The sequence below is a fragment of the Microplitis mediator genome, chromosome 6 (genome assembly GCF_029852145.1).
Source record: "Microplitis mediator isolate UGA2020A chromosome 6, iyMicMedi2.1, whole genome shotgun sequence".
Taxonomy (NCBI): Eukaryota; Metazoa; Arthropoda; class Insecta; order Hymenoptera; family Braconidae; genus Microplitis; species Microplitis mediator.
In genome coordinates, this window is record NC_079974.1 from 22,702,420 (window position 1) to 22,725,533 (window position 23,114).

General features: G+C 35.5%; 1 long non-coding RNA gene across 1 annotated transcript in view; it reads right to left on the reverse strand.

The window, feature by feature from the left end:
* LOC130670136 (uncharacterized) overlaps positions 1-23,114 on the reverse strand; it is a 36,469-nt gene continuing 13,355 nt past the window's right edge. Inside the window, exons 2-4 of the long non-coding RNA XR_008990313.1 lie at positions 16,970-17,176; positions 12,391-12,502; positions 1-27 (exon numbers count right to left, since the gene is read on the reverse strand). This is a non-coding gene — a long non-coding RNA (uncharacterized LOC130670136). The remainder of the gene's footprint in view (positions 28-12,390; positions 12,503-16,969; positions 17,177-23,114) is intronic.

Below are 23,114 nucleotides of genomic sequence, written 5' to 3' on the forward strand. Positions count from 1 at the left end.
GCCCTCGCGTGTCCGCAGTCGCAGTCACTGTAAAAAAAATAAAATAAAAATAATTAAAAAAAAAAAAATAAAATTTTACTCAAAAAAATTCTCGAATTCTTCATAAAAGTCATTAACTATCGAGAGCAAAAATCGTAAACTTAAACTTTGAATATTTATCCAAAACGAATTTCCTCAAAGTTGTCAAGTAGCAGCGAGCACGACCAAATACCCAACTATTAACTCATTAAGCAAAAGTTGTCCTTATTATGACATTCTCTTTGAGTGAACCGCGTCCTCAAGATATTTATATATTTATACGTTCGTCTTGCACACATAACCTTTGCCGAGTCGAGTGGGAGGAGGGAACAGGAACAAGGAAGAACGCTGGGATGGTAAAGGAAAATTAGTAGAGACGTGGATTAAAGTTTGGGAGTGTTGGCAAAGGGGAATATATAGCATACAAGTCTTTCAACTATAGAGCAGAAGACCCACAACAAGAGGCTGGAGGATAATGGGGGTGAGGGAAAAGGTTTGCCGGTAGAGGTTGGAACGCCTGGTATTGTTTCAAAACTAGTGCTACGTACACGTGCATACATATATTTGACACATATATATATATATATAAGGAGCTCTGAGACTGAGACTAAGACTAAGACTGGGGTCGAGGGTGAGGGTGAGGATGAGGTCTACTACGAAATTCGTGCAAGAGAAAGCATCCAGGATGCAGGGTGTCGGGTTGAGGGTTGTAGGGTGTAGGGTGTAGTGTAGAGTTGAGGCCACAGCATCCAGCCAGTATGTGTTGTAGATGCTGGTTATGTGTACGGAGAGAATAGAGCAAGAGAAAGAGGGAGAATGCCTGCCCTCAAGCAGCCATCTTGCCACAAACTTGACTCCACCAATCAGCGACGAGGCTGTGGTCACCGTTGTACTCTCAATTCCTCAGAGGCACCCTCACACCAGCCCTTGTCGTATAACTCAACTTGTACGAGTTCTCCTAGTAGTAGAGCTGGCTCCCAACCCTTTAATTCTAATCAATTTACTCAGGGGTTTTGGCTCTCATGCTTGTTTTACTATTTTTTTTTACTTGGGGATTTTAATTATTTCAGATTATGGATATTTGATAGCTGGTTTAAAGTCGGGTTAAATTACAGAATATTTGGAGACTGGTTTTTGGGTAATGGAGGACACGTGCGGGAAACTCGTTTCGGTGACCTCAGACTTACACTTTGATTTTTGGTCTTGACTCCATATGACCTAGAATTTTTTTTTTTTTATTATTTACTCTTTTTTTTTAATTAGAAAAAAAGGGGAGGCGTAAATTTTTATTTTATTTATGGGCATGATGGGGCAGCAAAAAAATTTTTTTTTACAAGTAGACAATTTACGCGGAAATTTGAGTTCTGAATTTAAATTGCAACAAAATTTTTTTAAAAATTCCCACATTTTTGAATTCTTATCATGAAAATTTTTCCTGCCCATCCCGTACAAAAATGGATTGATCACTCATTGATCACTCATTGATCACTGACTGATCACTGACTGATCAATTATCGATCACGGATTAATCAACAACTCATCGTTAATTGATCAATAATTGATCAGTCAGTAATCAACCACAGATCAATAAGAGATCACTTAAAGATCAATAACTGATCACTCTGAGGAGAATAATCTGATAGTGATCAATCAGAGATCAGTTAGAGATCACCCAGTGATCAATCAGCGACGATCTATAGATCACTCGGAGATATCATAAAAATTGTGATTCATTTAAACACTGGACGATTTTTATGCGCTGATTGATCACTGGGTGATCTGAGATCATTGATCTCTAGCTGATTGACCACGATCAGATTATTCTCCTCAGAGTGATCAGTTATTGATCTTTAAGTGATCTCTCGTTGATTACTGACTGATCAATTATTGATCAATTAACGATGAGTTGTTGATCAATCCGTGATCAATGATTGATCAGTCAGTGATTAACGAGAGATCACTTAAAGATCAATAACTGATCACTCTGAGGAGAATAATCTGATCGTGATCAATCAGCTAGAGATCAATGATCTCGGATCACCCAGTGATCAATCAGCGCATAAAAATCGTCCAGTGTTTAAATGAATCACAATTTTTATGATATCTCCGAGTGATCTATAGATCGTCGCTGATTGATCACTGGGTGATCTCTAACTGATCTCTGATTGATCACTATCAGATTATTCTCCTCAGAGTGATCAGTTATTGATCTTTAAGTGATCTCTCATTGATCTGTGGTTGATTACTGACTGATCAATTATTGATCAATTAACGATGAGTTGTTGATCAATCCGTGATCGATAATTGATCAGTCAGTGATCAATGAGTGATCAATCCATTTTTGTACGGGATCTTAAATACAAAATATAAAATTTTTTGGTACCGTGGTCCATGTTACCCTGAAACGTGAATTTTATTTCCTATTGGCTCTGAAATAAATTTCATTTATTAAAAATTACTTTTCATGGAGTGAAAAGTGAAATAGTTGACTTGGTAATTAAATGATTAAAACGAAGTTGATAAAAAATAAATAAGTAAATAGTGATAAAAAGCGGTAATGTCTCTTTATAAAATATAAATGTAGACATAGAACGTTAAGTAGAGGATCATGAAGTAAATGCGGTTAGTTAGTCGTATTACCCTTCTCGGCGCTAATTAAAACAACATACTCGCGTGTCTTTTCATGTTGCAGCGAGCTGAAGAAAAATAAATAAAACAAGACTGGAAATAAAGAGGATAAAAAAATGGGAAAAATAAACAGCCAAAGGATCTTTTGAAACAGCTCCTAACGAATTCTCGCATCTCGGTTAACCTCTTGCATCCCCTGCGCTCACCCCATCGCGGCTTAATTATCGTCCAAGTGTTCTTTAAAGAGCGAATTACACGCTCGATGTTCGCTACGAAAACGCCGAGCTTTTCATTCCCTTCTTTCTCTCTCACACTCTCTGGCTTCCCGACCCCCACCCACTCGCCCGCAGCTCCAGCTTTCTTTTTTCTTTACACTTTTATTCGTTTATTCTCTTTCACTTTTACTTACACCAGCTTATACTTTTGTAACTATTTATAGAATTTTTTATTTTTTCCTTCCCGCCATTTTTTTTTTCAAAAAAATATTTTTTTTTACTCAGAAAATTAAAAATCATCTTAAGGGGGATAGCCACCGTGAAATTTAAAAAAAAATTTTTTTTTTTTGTTAAATCAAAGTGTATATGTTCAAAAATATGTATCTGAAGTTTTATATGAAAATTCTGAATATTTTTAAAGTTATAGTAATTTTTGTGACAGCGCGTCAACTGACCGCTGCATCGACTAAAAACTTTAAACGCATTTTTCTCGAAACTACTTTTTTTGAACTGGTGGCATCTGTAATTTGCATGAATATCAACCGATTCGCAACTTTTTTTTTGCCGTATTCGTCTATTCAGTAGCTAAAGTTGCACGTAGGGGATTTTGAAAATTTTGATTTTTAAGATTTTTTAGGGCTGTTTGAATCCAAAAAAATGAGAAAAAATAACGAAAAAATTTTTAATATGTCGCCATTTTTTTTCAAATCCAAATTTTCAAAATCCCCTATGTGCAACGATAACCACATGCATACAGATTACAACGCCGTTTGGTTTTTTTGTTTCTGATAATCCGTTTTTGAGTTAGAGATGACACCGTGGTGGGGGACATTTTTTTGTTGCTCCACAAAAATGCTTATAACTTTGTAACAACATGATATTTTTTAATAAAAATTTAGGAGAATTATCTTCAATGTATACTTTAGAAAACAAAAAAAACCCGATCCCCAAATTCCTTTATTATTCCAGTCAAAAAAATTCCCGAAAATCACCAATTTTTTCGATCCTCACAGTGGCTATTCCCCTTAATTTTTAATTTAAATCTGTAAAAATCACAATTTTATTTAAATTTCAAAAATGGGCCGATCAGAAACAATTGCAGTAAAATTTTACTGCAATTATTCGTCTGAAAATTTTCGTTACGGGGTGAGATGGGCCGCCACTAAAAAAAATTGAATTTACAATTTTACCCCAGGCCCATTTTACCCCACCGAGCTTGAAATATTGACAATTACTTGGTACCATAAATATTGAATACAACCGTCAGAGAAACAGGCGAGACATAAATAAAAAAGGCAATTTTCCCATGAATTGATCCGCGAAAAATTTTGAAAAATTCTCCGAGATCAAAAGTAGCCTTGTAACCCACCCTCCATATGTAAAGTAGCCCCTAAGTATATTTTTCATCCCATCCATTAACTTCGAGCATACAATTTTTTAGCTCCCCCCCTCCCATTCCCCAGCGCATGCACTCAATGTCCCCGGATAAAAAACGTTGAACGCTCGCTCGCAAATCCCAATTCTTATGTCAGCCCCACATCCTTTCCAATATATACATCCACACACATACATATAAATATATATTAAAGTCCCCCAGGGCGATGGCGTCCGTTTTCCGAGTGTTTTTCTTCTCCGGTAGGTAAATCCCGATGGAAGCTTTTTGAAGCTCGGCATAAAATATTGACTGGTAGTAGTATAGTGCGTGTCTATATCAAGTCGATTACCTCATTGGGACGTCGCCTCGAGCCTTGTCGCGTTCTGCTCTAAAACGGACCCTTGGGCCATTGGAGCACCGACGTCTACCTCCACCCACAAATGCCAGGAGAGTTATAAAAAAGTAAAAATAAAGGAATAAACCGAGATACCGTGGGGCTGAGCGGTAATGGCCAACGACGTCCCGGCTCCCCTTGCCGAGGGTTTTCCGGTGATATATTGCCTCTCGTGGCAACCCTCGTGCCCTTAGCCATCCCTTACGCCGCCATCTTTAAGGACGCCCACACCCTCCGAGTTCACCCCCTGGCAGTCTCCCCTCGGCCCTCCGCCTCCACTTCGCAAAACTGCTCCCGCTGCCCCGCGTTCCCTCTTCGGCATCCTAGTCCTCCTACTCCGCAACCTATTCTCCCTCGAATTTCCCATCCCCCAGAGCAGACTCGCACATCCGCCCACACTAACCCCGCAAACCCACGATTGAGAATCCCGTTAGAGTTATACGGGCTTAGCGTCCATTTTGACGAGGGTCGCGCCTAGTACACTCACGTTGGGCGCCAGCTCGAGACCTCCGACTCCGACTCCACATGCCACCCACGGGAATTTAAAGCCAAGGGGATGCCACACACGTATCGAATCTCACCAGATATATATCTGTCTTCATATATATGTATACTCTACGTCTAGGGTAAATGCGACTGGATTTTTTACTCGCTCTCAAGAATTCCGCGAGGGCTCTGGGTGATTGTGGAATTTACGGGGGTCAAATGTTGATACCGAATCCTACCGACTTTTTATACTGAAATTATCTTATTTTTTTAGTCAAACGATCACTCATTTATCAAACAGATAAGTGTGTTTTTAAACACAAAATTATTTTGCTCCTATTTCTTTTTATCTTCAGAATTTAAACCAAAGGCGAAATGGCGCCCAAAACATTTTTCAATAAAAATTGTTTTTTTTCAAATTTCCCGGGTGTCTCGTCACCAAATAAAAATTTTACGTCGCTTAAACCTTCTAGTGGGGTAAAATGGGCCGACTAAAAAATTAAAAAAAATTCAGCCGGTCTCTGATTCTCAAAATTTTCATTCGAAATTTGACTAGATTATCCCGGGTCCATTTGGCCCCAGTTTTTCCGTTTCCTGTTGACATGCTGGTGATTATTTACGATAATTATCTGAGTGAATGAATGACTGAGTAAAAACTACCGATACAAGGGCGTTTTCTCGGCATTCAAAGAATTTTTCCGAGGGTTGATACTTGAACGGGACTTGCGTCGATGTAATGCGTCTTTAAAGTGCTTGAGTATCGTGTACCGAGTTTCTTACCCTCTACATAACAAAGTCCACCTGCTGTTAAAAATTTTAACAGCATTCACAAAATTCTTTACGCGCTTCGATGGGATTCCCGGCGAAATATTGCGTCGCATAATTTTTCGGGTCTCAATGCGCCTAAATTATTGATAGAAATTAATCTGAATTTGTTATATATATAATAATAAGGGAGGCATAGGATAAGGGAGTTAATATTTATAAGGAAAGAGACGTAGGTATATGTATATATATGTATATATATAGAGGTCTGGCAGCTGTGAGTCTGCAGCACAAATAAATAAAAAAAGGGGTTGCCACTCGGAATTAGAATATCCGCGGTCTCATTTGAATTTGAATCTCTGCATATGCAGCGACGACGGACATATTTTTCGAGCTGCGACGGCACCCTATGAGCAACAATCGCGGGTATCGCGAAAGCTTCGCATTATAAATTTTTATACCTGACACGGTTCTGGCAGCGCTTGTCTAAGGAATCGATCCACAATGTGTCGCATTAAAAAAAGTTATTTATACCTGGATACCTTTGGATTTTGGGTTTCGGGACACGTATAGACCTCATTAGAGTCGCGTTAAATATCCAGTAGGTGAATCTGAATAACTTTTGTGTATATATACTACTACTGTATTATTATATTTAAATCCAACGGATTAGAGAACGGTTTCTTTTTTTTTATCACGTTTTCACCCCGATTCTGATGCTTCATATCCGTCTTAGTCTACTTTATTTTTTATTTAATTCTATTTTTTATTAATTGTTCAATTATTCCATTGCTTAAAAATTCAAAATTATTTTTATCGCGGGTTATTAAGAGAATATTTGAAAAAAACTAATATCATTAGACACTTCAAAAACGGAAATTTGATTTCCTACAATTTCAGTATCAATAAAAAATTTTCTAGAACCGATATTTTAAAAACTAAAGGCATTTTGAGATTTTGGAACAGTTATATATTTTTCCAAATTTTTAAAACGACTGTAACTTCTTAAATATTGATCATACGCCATTTTTTGCTGGAAACAAAATTGTAGCCCGTTAAATTTACTACAAATTTTATTCTCATATCAAACACTCTAGGATTGATAGTTCAAAAGATAGAGGCGTTTTAAGCGTCAGAAAAAAATCTATATATTTTTCAAAAAATTCCAAATTATTCTAAGCGCCATATCTTCCAAACTATCGACCCCAGGCCTTTTTTCAATCAGTCAAAAAATGTCCCAAATTAAATTTCCGTTCTAACGACCCCCTCAATCATCACCTCACCCCAATAAATCACCCAAATATCTCCAATCAAAATTAAAAATCAATTTTCCCAATTCATAGAGTTCAAAATTTGAATAAAAAAGTTTCTTTAAATCATAATTACCAGCCTGCCAATTACTCAATTCTCCACCTAACGAATCCCAAAATTAAAAACCAACCATCCCATCTTCTCTGCCTTCCAAACCATTACCCATTACCCATTTTACCCACGATTCCCTGTTTATATTTATTCTCATACAAAGACACACAAAATCTACCCAACACAGAGAGAAAATACCATTAGATTGTGGGGTTGTCGTCATTACACTCACGTAGATAGAGTAACATTATATTTTCCTTTTCGCTTTTGGAGCACGGGAACGTTATTACATCCGCGGTGCCTGGATAGAAGGCATCCTAGTCATATATACCTCTCATAGAACACATAAAGGAATAGAGTATGTACATACTGCATACACTAACAATATATATGCATATAAAATGTATGTATGTGAGTATGCCCGTTAGCTTTGGTGTCGGCACAGCGGGGAACATGTCGGGGCTCTCTTGCTCATTACAGAATCTCCACTCTGCAGATTCAATATTCTAACCAAAATCCCTAGGGCAACGACGATGAGGGAGACGGAAAACTTTCCGTACACTACACTCTCAACGACTAGACGTGAACACGACGTTTGAGCACAAGAAATAGCTTATACCTAGATCTTGCCCGTTTTATCTCCCTCTTACTAAACTACACAACTCTGCTTTTCTCCTCTTACTATTACAACTAAACTAAAGTTACTTACACAACTACAGACCGCCACTGGGTCTATAATTTAACTGCAACGTCAGTGCAAACTTGTAGTCCACATACGAGGCACACAAAGCTCATACAAGTTATTAGACAATCTCTAGTCGTACTTGATGTTATAACCAAAACTTAAATCATCTTTACTTCGTCATTAAACTTTATGTTTACTATCATTATTATAGTGCCGGTGCTCAAACGAGACCAAGACCAAGACCGGATCAAGAACGAGACTCGAGAAGTCTCAATTATTTTTTAAATTCATTTATTTTATTTATTTATACAATTTTTTATGACGATTGGGTTCATTGTACATCCGGTAATGAGAGTTGACACAAAATTTTATTTAAAAATCAACTAGTCAAGGCTATTTTTGGTATTTACTGCTAGTGGCGCCCAATAATGTGACAGACCCCACCGAGCTGAGTATTTAAAAATAATAATGAGGATAAAAATGAATGGCGGGCTGAGAAAAAAGGTAAATGACACTTTATTTGACGTGTGACAGCAAAAAATTATTTAGAAGGGTATTATCGAGCTTTTGGAAATATTTTCGTTTACGAAATTTGGGGTTTCGGCGAAACGGTTGATTAATTGAGTAAATTATTTAGCGGTCTATTTGGAGTATTTATTATAATTGGCGCCCAATGTGACATCACAGACGTTACTGAACGCAAAATTAGAGCGGGAGAATTTAAAAATGAAAGATGGTTAATTTTAAATGAAAGTATTCTAAATCTAGAGAAATGTGTAATTGAATTTGACGAATGATCTTAGATTATTATACACGGAGATAATTTTTAGATAAATTTTACCCTAGAATTTGGAGTAAACCTGGGCCAGAAACGGAATAAAAACAGAAAGAATTACAACAGATCCCTTTTATTTTGGTTTTTATTCAAAAATTACTCGAAATTAGGTCTTTTTACCCCATAATTGAACGCTATATAGGAACGGAAGAGTAATTATTCACCCAGGCCCAATTTCACTCGCAGTTAAAGTGTAAAATTTATCAGATAATTCTCCCGTACACTGTAAAAAATTCGCGGAGTGAATGCGGAGTGAATGAATTTTAAATTATTCACTCCCCTCGGAGTGAAATTCACTCCGGAGCGGAGTTTTGAAAATATTATTAATAAAATATAACTCTACTCAATAAAATCGAAGTAAAAATTCGCGTATTACATTATTGATCAGCTGATATGCACACACATACGCACATACATATTTAGGCACACACGCGCACTCGCACACACACGCACGCACAAATTTGCACACACGCACGAATTTGCACACATGCCCACATTTGCACACACGCACACAAACACTTGCACACACCCAAAAATACACACTCGCACACACACGTACGCACACATTTGCACAATGACACAAATTTGCACACATTTGCACACACGCACACATTTGCACACACGCACGAATTTGCACACATGCCCACATTTGCACACACGCACAAATTTGCACACACCCAAAAACACACACTCGCACACACACATTGTTTAGCAGTTTAATATAAATTTATTTAAGTATTAAAACTCCGGACCGGAGTGAATTGGGAGTGAAATTAAATCCGCAATCACTCCGCTAAAAAAAACTCCCAATTCACTCCGCATGCGGAGTGATTTTTTTCAAAACTCCGGAACTCCGAGTGGCGGAGTGAATGCGGAGTGAATTCGGATGTAATTTCACTCCGAATTCACTCCGGATTTTTTACAGTGTACGTTTCGAAAATTGAACAAAATTCGCATACCGAAAAAAAGATCAAAATTTTGATTGCTGCAAAGTAGGAACTGTTGGTAAACACAGCGAATTACATAAATTAAAATGAATATAAAAGACCCAAAAATGGGCGTGCCGCCTTACAGAAAATTAGTTACGGCGTTAAAAATAAAAAGCAATAAATAAAACCCGAATTAGTTGGAAATCTCTGAGCAAAATTTATTAAATTTTGACCATAGAGGGACCGAGTGAATTCGTTCGGATTTGATATACGAGGGTCAGGGCATGTTTCCGCCTGTTTTGACCGCCAAAGGGGTCGGGGCCGAGCCGCACGCCCCGGGTCACAGGGGATGACCTGTCCAATCCCAGAAGTACCTACGCGGCGGCTCGCGCCTATCAAACTCGTTCCTTAAATGCTTTTTCAGGTACCGAGCATGAGTTTTCTCCATATTGTATTCATACAGATAAAAAAATACGCACGCGTCGAAAAACTCGACGGTCACCCGACGGCAAATTATCATCGTGTCTTTTTCGAGAGCATCCGTTCCACTTACCCAGGTAGAAAAATTAATTCCGTTGACCATTCACTCCATTGTCCTTTCAAAAACTAAAACCAGGTCACATATTTTTCTGACAACTGTCGGGTTGCGAGTCCGATCTGCGATCTCGGCGTCAGATCTGATGTTTTTGGTTTTGCTGGATAAGAAATAATATTTGCGTTTATTCTGAAGTACAAGGTCGCACTTGGAGCTTTCCACGCAGATAAATTTATATCTGGGTGATATATGTGTTTTTTTATGTTTTTTTATCACGCGGCATTTACTTGGAGAGCGAAGGCACCTATGACTAAAATTTTTGAGTTATAAATTGCCGAGCATGCAAATTGGTTACCCTCGTCGAATCCCCGGTTTATTGTGTAAAAATAAATACATATATTTTTCTTTATACTTATTTTTTTAACGCGAACATTCGTCATTCAGAACCGGCGAAATAAAACTGTCACGCTTATTTATATTCAAAATTCATGATCGATTATTTCATTTTTTTTTATTTTTTCTTCGGTTTGATCAATTCCATGATTATGCTGGAGAAATAGTCATTTGTTTTATGCAGAAAACCACTGGGGCAATATGGGCCGGGCAAAAATTATCATTCAATTTTTGATACGAATTTTAAATATTTTTTTAAGACTTGGATTTTTAAATTTTTTATCAAGTTGGACTTTAAAAATTTGTTTTTAAATTTTGAGGCTGCCTCATTTTGCCAAAAAATAAAAAAATTTTATCGCCATTTTAAGATTTTCCCATTTTTTTCATTTTCAAAAACCGGGCTCCGAAATTTGGTATCAAATCTGATTTTCCCGATGTTTTTTTTTGAGGCCGCCTATTTAGCCCAAGTATGAAAAATTTTCTCATTAAATTCCAATAGGAAAATAAAAAATTTTCATACTTACCCTGGTGGAAATTTTTCGGAATTTCCCCTGAAAAACTCAGTTCTGAAGTTCTAAAGATTTTTTCAAAGTTCGAAAGATTTTTCCAGAGTTTTTCAGAGAAAAGTCCAAAAAATTTCCACTAGGGCAGTCTAAAAAAAATAAATTTCCGAAAATTTCCATTTTGCTCTCCCAAAAATTTCCTCATAAAAATAAACCCATTGTTAATTCCACCAGAAAAATATTCAAACAATATTCTAAAGACTTTTCCAGAGTTTTTCAGAGAAAAGTCCAAAAAATTTCCACCAGGGCAGTCTAAAAAAAAATAAATTTTCGAAAATTTCCATTTTGCCCTCCCACAAATTTCCTCATAAAAATAAACCCATTTTTAATTCCACCACTAAAATATTCAAACAACCAAATACGTAACCCATTTTGCCCCTATGAGAACTTGCACATTTCACCCCCAAAAAAGACACATATGTAAAATAATAATAATTATTTTCCTCTCGAATTCGTTATTATACTACAGGAATATCGATCTCATACATTTATACCTCCATCCATATTATTATTAAAATATACATATATATATTTATAGATAGTATATATTAATAATGCTACAGAAAAATGAAATACGTAAGAAAAATAAAAAAGTGTGTGAAGTGAGGGTGCTTTTTTCACGAGACCATAGACATTCTCTTCATCCGTCATCTCCTCCATCCATTCTCTCTTTCCCTATATACATACATATATACGTATATATACAGCCACCCCCGACTACCCGAGTTTTCCATCGTCCTCTATCACTCGCTTTATCTTTTTTTTTATTTTTTTCTGGCCTCGATATTAAAAATTTCAATATCCTAGCCCCAGGGGTGGAACACACATAATGTATTCAGGTGACGTCTCGGCCATTCTACGGGCGAGAAAAACGCACAGTTTTTCCGACGAATCGAATTCAAATCCCTTATACCCCGACATATACACGTACATACATACTGATATTTTTCTGTTTGTGCACATCGGCTGAGAAATCCCCTGAGATTTTATTTCTTTGTTTCACCTTCAATATTCCCCCTCCCACCCTCCGTGGATCCCCTCCCCTCCCTCTCGCTAAAGCACTGACTGTACGGAGCTTTTTTCACATCACAAATCAAGCCCCTGCTTTACTTGCCTTAGGAGCGTAATCACTCGCGCGTTTACATTTTTGCACTTTAGTTAATGCGAATTCAAGAAATCACTTGCCAAAGACAATTATTTTTTTTACCTATTTTACTTTTTTTTGTTTGTGTTTTGTTGTGTTCCTGGGTATGGGCGCGTTTTTTACTCTTCGTTTAACTGTCATTATTACTCAGCTTCCGCGCTGCCACTTTTTCCTCCTGTAAATAAACAAAAGAAAATTTCTATTGAGAAAAATTATTTTTGCAATAAATTTTTTTTTTTTTTTTTAATAAAAAAAAATATTAGTATTACTAAATGGTAATTAGTATTGACATACTCTCGTAAGTGTTTTAATTTGAGAAAAAAATTTTTTTTGTAAAATGAGAAGTTCAAATTTCGAAAAAATTTAAAAAAATTTGATGTCAATTTCAAAATAATTAAATAATAGATAATAATTTTTTATGATCCTGAAGTTAGCAGACAATTAACAATTTTCAAATTTTTTTTTTCAAAAATTTAATTCAAAAAAAAATAATAATAATAAATAAAAATAAAAATATGCACATGTACAAAATCAAAAAAACTATTGGTGCAATTTCTTGAAATATATTTTTTTTTAAATTTGACGTTTTTAAAAAAGTCCAAAATATGATACTGAAGTTAGTCGACGTTTATTAATTTTAAGATTTTTTTTTAAACAATAAATTATAAAAAAAAATATTTGAAAAAATTGCACCTACAGTTTTTTAAATTTTCTACGTGTGCATATTTTTTAGTTTTTGCTTTTTTGTAATTGATTTGTTGAAAAAAAAATAAAAAAAAAAATAATTGTCTGCTAACTTCAGGATCATTCCAAAAATTATTAGACGTTGGCTGACTTCAGTATCATTAATTTTTTTTCCAATAATTGAAGTCATCATGTCTCAAAAAAAAAAATCGAATCCGCGAAATTACAAAATAATTTTTTTTTTCATTTTTGGGGTAGGGGGGGGGTGGGGCATCATGCCCGGGTATCTCTTATTGCTTCAAAATTTGGTAAATATACCAAACTTATGAAATCATGACACAAAAAAAATATTTTTGGAGTCCGTCGTGCCCCGGGGGGTCGGGCCTCCCCTACTTGAGCTTAAAAAATGAAAAAAAAACTAAAGCAATATATTATGTAAATAAATATAAATATTATGAAGTTTGGTAAAAAAAAAAAAAAAAAAAGTAAACCCGCGGGTAGTGTCAGCGGTCGGGTGGCCTGAAATATCTAAACAAGTTAATGACAAAATTTATAGTTCTACAATACGCCCAGGAGGCTTTACTCGGCGGTTACGAGTTATAGTATAGGGGACTGATGCTCTGAACTCAACACGGGCTAGTGTAAGCTGAGTGCCAGCGACAGGAAATGGTTTAACATGCGCTCGAGAGCTAGAGGGATGACGGTGAATAAGAATCCTTTACATTAGGAAGCAGAAGCAGAAGTAGAAGCAGAAGTAGAAGTAGAAGTAGAAGTAAGAGCTGAAGATGAAGTATGAGGAGTAGAAGAAGAAGAAGAAGAAGAAGCGAGAGGAGAAGTAGGAGTAAAAGCGGGAGAATATGCTGCATATATCTGAGCTCTAGGTAGTCGGTATAAGGTCTTGTACAGGACTTTTTACCCTGTATAGTTGTGTCGTAATTTATGGATACCGTTCCCTTATCCGCAGGATACCAACTCTCCCCACACGTTCACTGTCCCTCTATTGATCCCATTTATGTATATATGATACAACGGGTGACGTTTAAGTCATCGTTTATTTTCTGTTTCTTTTTTTTTTTTTTTGTAATAATTAAATATGCAAAATTTTATGATACTGAAGTTAGCTGACGTCTAATAATTTTTGGATTTTTTGTTAAACGATAAATTTAAAAAAAAAGATATTTGACAAAATTGCACCTGTAGTTTTTTAAATTTTCTACGTGTGCATATTTTTAGTTTTTTTTTTTTTTGTAAGTGATTTGTTAAAAAAAAAATACGAATATTTTTAATTGTCTGCTAACTTTAGAATCATAAAATTTTGTTTCATTGAATCCGGGACAAAATAATTAAAACATAAAAATTTTTTCATGGCAAAATTTTGAAAAAGCCGAAATTAGGGTGAATTTTTTCGAGATGAATTTTTAAAAAAACTTGTACCCGATACTTGGAATTTGCAGAAAATAATTTGTGATTTAGGGGAGGGCTGTGGTCTCCCTTAAATTATTGGGAGAGGGGGGGGGGGTAAATAAATGGACGGAGTCGGGAAACGAAATGAATGTGAGTTTAAAATTTAAGTTGGCGGGGAATAAAAGTTGTAGATTATGATATTTTTTTAAGCTGTCACTGAAGTTAATAAAATTTTGGAATTTGATTGACACTAAATGTAGCAATGAAATCATTAGCCCTTTTCATTAGCCGGGAACCCGTCCGAATACTAATTCGGTAAGACGATCTTCAAGGTTGAATTATTCAAAAGTTCAACGACTCGTTTCCCAATTATACTCTCCGTACCTTTTTTGTCATTTAAAGTTAATTTCAAACTGGGGAATTTCATATTTATTTTTAAAATAAATAAATTATCACGCTGGCTGACTATTTGTGGATTTTACTACTGAAAAAATCAAATTTATCTTCAGTAGACCTGATAAATTTTTTTTTAGTCGTTTCTTAATTTTTGGACAGTCAAATTTTTGAACTGCACTCCGAAATTCAAATTAAAAAAATTTTTTAAAAAAATCAAAAACTGGTTGTCTAGAAAAAATTTCATTTGAAAAAAAATTTGAACCCTTCAAAAAATATTTGAATATCAGTAATTAAAATTTTTTAAATGACTGCCTCTGATTACTCGCTAATTACCCACTTAATTTGCCAGTCGTCAAAATTTCAAATTTAATCCTCGAATATTAAAAAAAAATTCAATTCCACAAAAAAAAATTTCGATAAATTTCCCTCGGATTAAATATTCAAATTTTTTTTTTGACTCCCTGTCTAAAAAAAAAATTTTCAAATATAATTTTCAAAAATCCAGAGCTCAGTAAATTCAAATAAATTTTCTAAAAAAATTTCCTGGCAAAATTTCTTCGGTAAAAAAAATCCAGTGATTAAATTAAAAAAAAGTTAGTAGATAATTAGCAGAAAAAAAGTAATAAAAAATACCGCGGAATAAAAGTTATTTGGCTTACCCGTTACATGTTGAACACAACATCAAAATGGTTAGTGCGCAAGATGTAGATATGTGCGTGCACATGTACACATAAATATATATATATCTGTATACATATATGAGTGTGTGCAGAGTGAGGGAAGTGTGTAGTCCACCCTTAGGAGAGTAAGGGAGTGAGGAGTGAGTGTGCGCGAGGAAGAGGCAGCTCGAACCCTCGTCCTCCTCGAAAACATGAGAGACACAACAGAGTGAGCAGAGGAGAGAAACAGACAGAGAGAGAAAGAGGGAATGAGTGAGTGTGGCGTCTCGTCTTATATTGATTTCTGTCCACAGCATCCCCTTGCTATTGAGCAGTGGAAAGAGGGTTTGTGTGAGTAGGCTGCTGTGGCTGTGGCTGATGCTGAAGCTCTTTATAGTACACTGCACACAACTGAGTAAGAGCCAGAGGAATGGAAGCCCTCAGGAGGGTAGTACTCTGTCACATTCAAAATCCTTCTCTTCTCTCTTTTAGTGTAAAAGCGCGAGGGCGGGAGGGGAAAATGCTTTCCCTCTGTATCCTTTACTAGCTCACCATTCAAATAACAGGCAGCGTAGTCTCTGGTAGAGCGCAGAGGCAGAGGCAGAGTTGAGTCGAGTTGAGTTGAGTTGAGTCGAGTTGAGTTGAGTCGGTTGAGAGTAGAGTAGAGAGATGTATGGAGAGGCTGGGGTGGGATGGGTGGGGTGATATAGAGGGTGAGTAGTTTCGTCCGGCCGAAGCACACCTCGATCGATTGGGCTTGTCCAAGGGTGGAGACCGCCGAGTGTGTGCCAGTTGCTATGGTAACTCACCCTCGCCGCGGGATGAAACGCCATTGGCCGGCCTAGAATTGTTCCAATACCGATTCCTAAATATTATTCCTCCATTATTTTTATTTTTATCATATTAAATACCCGTTTATTATTTTTTTTTTTTTTTGTGTATGCGTTGAATTAATTTTTTGAAAATTTAATTACGCGCATTTTTTCTCTCATTTACTCAAATCCTTTGTCGGTATTAATAATTTAATATGAGAATTTACTCATCAATTTTTTTTTATTTTGAATAATTTTTGAAAAAAATTTTTTAATTCCCAGAATACGAATCAGAAATTTTTTGAGTACAAAAAAAATTGTTACGGGTAAAAATTTGAGGAGTAGGTTTTTTTTAAGATTGGAGTCAAATAATTGAAGACAAAGGGGCAAAGTGGGCAAGAAAAATTTATTGGACAGTTTTGAAAAAAATTAGACGGTCCATTTTGCCCTGATTTTTTAACAAAATGAATTCAGGCAATAAAATAGTTTGGATAATTTAGTACGGAAGAAAAACTCTTTCAAGATTTTCTAGGATAGCCTTAAAATTTTAAAAATATGCATTCAAGTTTAAAAGAAAAAGAAACGAAGTTTATAAAAGGATCTCTGCCTCTCTCAATATATATATGGATGTTGGTTATAAAAATGTATAAATGTATAGATATATTTCAATAGAATATGAATACATACCAAGCTCTCGGTTATTTCCCGCGGGCTTTCCCTCAAACAACTGTTGCCATGGGAAAAAGTAATATCGTCGTCGTCAGTATGCAATTACTTCCACGTGATTGGTTTATCGGCTGCGTTGGTGTACTTAAAAAAACTGTGAAAAAAAATATTATAAAATCACAAGACTCGCGAGACACGACAGCTCGTTATTGGAATATGACGGAAAACCTGAAACAAAAAAAATTAAATCGTTATCTATCCACCCGCTAATTTCGTTCCCACGCTTCCTACACTCACATACTCACATATATACATACATACATACATACATACATACATATATACATACATACATACATACATATATACATATTCATATTATTTACATACATATCAATTTATTAAAATTACCTTCTACTTTTACTCGCGGGTTTTCGCGGGTTTCTGAAAATTTTTGATAATCAAAAAATTTTTCTAAATTTGTTCAATTTTTTTTATCCAGACTCAAATTAATGAAAAAAAATTAGACCCCTTCAAAATTTTCATTTGTCCAAAAAATTTTATTTTACCACTAAGTCAATTTTTGAAAACAATTTACTATTTGGAGAAAAAAAAAATTTCCAATCTCTAAATGTTTTAAGAAAAAAATTCCAGTGACCTTTTTAAGGTCTCGGAAACAAAAGGCCCCATAAATTAACCGCAATATGTAAATAGTCAAGCGCGAAATAAATGGATGATTTTTATCATCGCAAACTAAACGCAGAGGGTTCCAGCGCTTGCGGCCGGTTAAAAAGTAATAAAATAATTCAACCACTTGCATTACTAACAAGAATAAGAATGATAACTCCCTCTCCCATCAAAGCTCAACTCTTCCACCACAACTGCAACCAAATCTCGTGTCTTTCCGTCACAAATGCTGTCAATATTAAAAACCCAATAACTCCATCCTTCAAACTCCTTTTTTTTATTGACCCCATAATTGGCAGCAGCTGGGCCTAATTTCGAATAACCAAATTTCAGCATTAAAATTTTTTTTTATTTCATACTCTCTAAAACTAAATAAGTGAAAATTTCACTAATTGAAATAGTGATCTTAAAATTCACTACAAAATTAGTGATTTTGAATTAGATTCACTAATTCATTAGTGATTCCCCGGATTCTACAATGATTACTAGTGGCGCCTCGCTTAAGGACTTTTTATTCTATCGTTGAATTATCAAATTCAGGGCAAAATTAATTACGATAATTTTTAAATACAACTGAACAGTATTAATTCAAGTAAGTTAATTAAATAAAACCTAATTTAGTTGCTAAATAATACATCTTGTTATTTTTTAATAGCTTTACATTTTTACTCCAACTTTTTTTACCGAACCTGAATCAAAGCCATCATTGACAATAGATTCAGGTTATGAGTTATAATTATGATATAAATATTTACCGTATGAAAGTAATTTTAATTGTTAATTTAGTCGATCAAGTTGCTAAAAAAATTTTATAATCAATTACAAATAATAATCATAATAATAATAATATTTTGATACAATATTATTAGCAACGATACAATATTTTTCCAAATAAATCCTCGTCAACAAGTGAATTAGTACATTTTTGACTAATTCAATCAGTGAAATTTTCACTAATTCTATATGTTGTTTTTTTTACTAATTCAAAAAGTGAATAGTCACTAATTCATAGTCGTATACTTTGGACAATTTAGATTAGTGAATATTCACAAGTAATTAGTGGTTTTTCACTAATTTAGTTTTAGAGAGTAGACATCCGGTCTCCTATTCATTGACTCCAAGGTGAGTCACTGCGGAGAAAAGAGTAGAGCAGGTCGTTATATATACATATATAATATATATGTATATTAGCTTAGTAGCTAGCAGCTCCTTACCTCGGTGTTTTACTCGTACTTTGCAAGTAAAGCTAACGCGGTACTTTCTTCATTGACTCTTTCTTTCTACTACGCTCAAGCGTACTACGCGGCATAGTGAACGCGAGCACGCGCTCAAATACCCCCGCTTACTACTCGGCTCTGTTTTTTCTCTAATTATGAATGAAAACTTGCACAGAGTCTTTTATATACTTATATATTCATGCTAACAAGTTTAAGGTGTCAGTGAAGTTTTCATTTATTTTTTTTTTAATTAATTAATTAGCCAATTAAGGGCTCAGTAGCAAAATTTTGAAATAACTTTTTTTTTTAAGAAAAATAATTTAAATTGTGGGAGAAAATGGACCCGCGATTTAGAGACAGGGTTTAGTGTTTAGAGGCAAAGGCAAAGGCAAAGGCAAGTCGACGGAAAAAAAAAGTAATTATGAAATCTGAAGTATATCGAGATGAAAGTAAGACGAGTGTAAGTGAGGCACTTAAGGAGTTATTCAGTGACGTCGCACGTGGCCGGGCTCGCGGAAACGGTGCACTCATCGCGAAGCAGTTAGTCTGGGCGCTTTGTTCCTGGATGGAACCGACACCCGGCACCCGGAACAGGGAACGCGGCGGCACTGAGTCTAACGAAGCAAACACCAGTGTGCAAGCTATGCAATCCGAAGTATACATCCAGACATCTTTCAGAGTCAAAGGGTTCTCTGGGATGCTGATGAGACTGATGAGCTATTTTATACCTCAAAGTCTGTCCATTAAATATTATACGCTTCTGATTCTTTTTTTTTTAATATATTAATATTTATAATTTATTCATGCATGATATTTACTATCAACTTCGCGCTTCTGGTTTACAATTTTTTTTGGCGGCAATTTAAATTTGAATTTTTTAAAATTTATATTCTAATAACATTAAAATTTTTTTTTAATACGACAGATTCAAAATTTTGATGAAATTCTATTTATTTGAATGGCGAATAAAATTTTTTTTTTAATTTGCAGTCGGCAAAAAAAAAATTTTCACCCCAGACTCCAGGATCTACAAAAAAATTTCAAGTATTTCATAAAATCTATGATAATAATTTAATAATGATTATTTAAGACTTTAACCCGGGAAATTTGAATTTTTTAAAAAATAATTTACCCTAAAAAAATTTAAAGAACATTTTTATGACATAAGCCCTAAAAATCTATCGAAAAGAGATTTAGCAGTGGGATAAATAGAATAAAGTGGAGTAAGTGGAGTATATAAGACTAGACTAGATTCTTGTTTTTAAAAAAAGGGAGGATAAAAAGCATTAGATTGACATTGCCCAGATAACTGGGTGTGCCAAAAGCGATTTCAGCGATCCAGCAGATCCTAACGCTGCAGTACACCAGTCACTCTGCACATAACAGCAGTCTAGAGTGTCTAGAGTCTAGATTTTCGAGTTTCAAGTACAGAGAGTAGAGTACAGAGCTAGCTCTCCGTCGACTAGAGTGACGGCAAAGCGTTCATAAGCGTGAGGGGAGGGGGTGGGTAAGACATGGTAAGACAGCGGGCTGGTGCACGCTCGGGTTTTCAATTTTCGATGATTCCAGCGAATTCGGTGTAGCAGTAACAGGCGTCGGTCGGGTGGGCAGAGGGTGGGTGGGCGAGTGGGTGGATGGGTGAACACCGCGAGAAGCACTTGAACTCGGTTGCATGTGGTGCCCGCCACCCACTGGCAGCCTTCAGCTTCAGCATCGGCTTCAGCTTCAGCCCAACCTGCTCCGCTCTCGGATATGCTACGGTTTAAGCCCAACAAAGTTAGGACAAGTGTGAGCGTGTGTGTGCTGGGCGTGGCCTCTCGGTGGTCGTTGGCCAATCAGAGGCTGGCCACCCCCGACCCACGCGTCCACATCCACCCGACATACATATTGATCTCGTGGTCCTTGCTCTCCCGCCGTTCCGTGCTCTTGCTGTGCTCTACACCCTCTATCTCTGTCTCTACATCCTCTCCCTCTTTTTCTCCCCGTCCCTTTCCCGGTTTTCACTTCTACGATCTCACCCACACAACGCGTACCCGCATCCCCGCGCCCGCCAACCACCAGAAGGTCGTCTGACCAACACCATCACCCTCGATTCTATTCACGTGTGTGAATATACACGCTTTTATGTTTACTGTGAGCCACCATTTTCAGACATTTTTTTTATTTACAAGGGTTTTGTTCCATGTTTTGCTTCACATGAGCGCAACTTTAGTTTGTTTTTTTGTAATAGAAAATTATTTTGTAATTTTTTGAGCAAAATGTGAATTTGAAATTCAAAGCCGAAATTTTTTTTAAGGGATGTCTTAATGAATATTTGAAATAATTGCATGTTTAAGTGGACTTTTAGAAAGGAAATTTGATTCTCTACAACTTTAGTATCAATAAAAAAAATTGTAGACCTGATATTTTGCAAGATATAGCGATAATAAGTCTTAGAATGATAATTTGATCACTTCAAAAATTTCCAAATTTTTGAACAGGCTGCAACTTCTAAACCAACGGTACTAGGCGATTTTTTTATCAAACAAAAATCGTTGGAAATTAAATTTCCTATAACTTTGGTTCAGTAAAAAAATATCTTATGACTAATAGTTTAGAAGATACAGCCATTTAAAGTCTTAAGAAAAAACTATATGTATACTTTCAAATTTTTGATTCCCAAATTCTTTAAAACGCAATAACTTTTGAAAAATTAATCTTACGTGAATTTTTAACCAGACAAAAATGATCAGAAATTGAATATTCTACAACTTTAGTCCTTACAAAAAATATCCTAACATCAATAGTTCAATAGATATAGCCATTTTAAATCTTAGAATATAATTATATATACTTTGCCTATTCCCAAATTCTTAAAATCGCCCTAACTCTTAAACTATCAATCCTACGCAGTTTTGTAATCAGTCAAATTTTGTAGGAAATCAAATTTCCTATCCAGCATAGTCATCAGATATCTATTTATCTCATTTCTCTTCCCAGATATCTTTGATTCAAAAAATATCTTTCATAAAATTTCAAAACTATTGACTCCAATAAAAAACCAATGAAATTAAAAATCCACTGGCTACAAAAATACGTTCCCTCTATAACCATTTATAGAAACTCCATTACTTTTATATTCTTCCCAGCTAATAATTTTCAATTCGCGTCACGTCGCTTGTCAGTTAACGCTCTTTCGTTTTCTTTCTTATCCACTTACACCTCTCCTTATCTATATACATATACATATATAAACACAACTATAGACTATAGACAGAAATATTTCCCTATCCGAGTATTTTATCACTTATCGCCATTTACGATTTTCCTCCCCCGATCAAACTTCCGTTTATTTAAATCTTCAATTTCGACTTAAACTCTTCCATGCCCGTTTATATTTAAAATTTCAAACACCGTCACATGCCACATACCACACATCCATCTCTCATCAGTCCTCTATTTTCCCTAAAATAAATTTTCCCAAAAAGAATAAAACTTTTCATCGAGTTTTTTTTTTTTCCGAAAATATCCGGGCTAAAATTGTCACTCAAATGTTTGGGTATTAAATTAAAAAGCAAACGGTTTGTGACAATGAGAGCGAATAACAGTTGAGTGAGTGAGGTCGCGAGGCCAAAGTGAAAAAAAAAAAAAATTTATGTTGGAAGTCGGGAGTAAAATAAAAAAATGAGAGAAAAGCTGCAGGAATAATAACAAAGCGGTAGCCCCTACGGCGCGAAACAATGCAGTCGGCTAGGTAAAACAAAGGAATAAACATGAAAAGACAAAGAGGGAGCCGTTTGAATCCATAATTTGTCCCCGAGTTTCTTTGTTTTACCGTATCGCCAAGTTTCTGCCCCCTGCCGGACCAATCTCTTATGAACTGACGTTTCTACCCCGAAATTATTGTCTTATTAATTTTTACTCGGCTTTATTAGCATAACCCTTTGTTATATATATTCATATTCTCATATTTCATTTATTTATTTATTTATATTTTCACTCTTTGAAATATTTAGTTGACTTCAAATTGACGCGGAATTTTTTTTATTTATTTTTTAAGTGAATTGAAATTTTGCGAAATCTTGTTTGTTTGTAAGCTCGGAAATTTGAGTGTGGCCTGGCATTAAAGTTGAGTGGATTGAAGAATGCAGGGTAGGGAGATAAAAAATTCCTGAGAAAACTTGGCCGAGAAAACTCTTTTCTCATTATTTATAGCTAGTTGAATTATTCACAAGACTCGAGGAATTTTCCAGGCCAGGGTTAACTCGGGTCATTCACCTTTC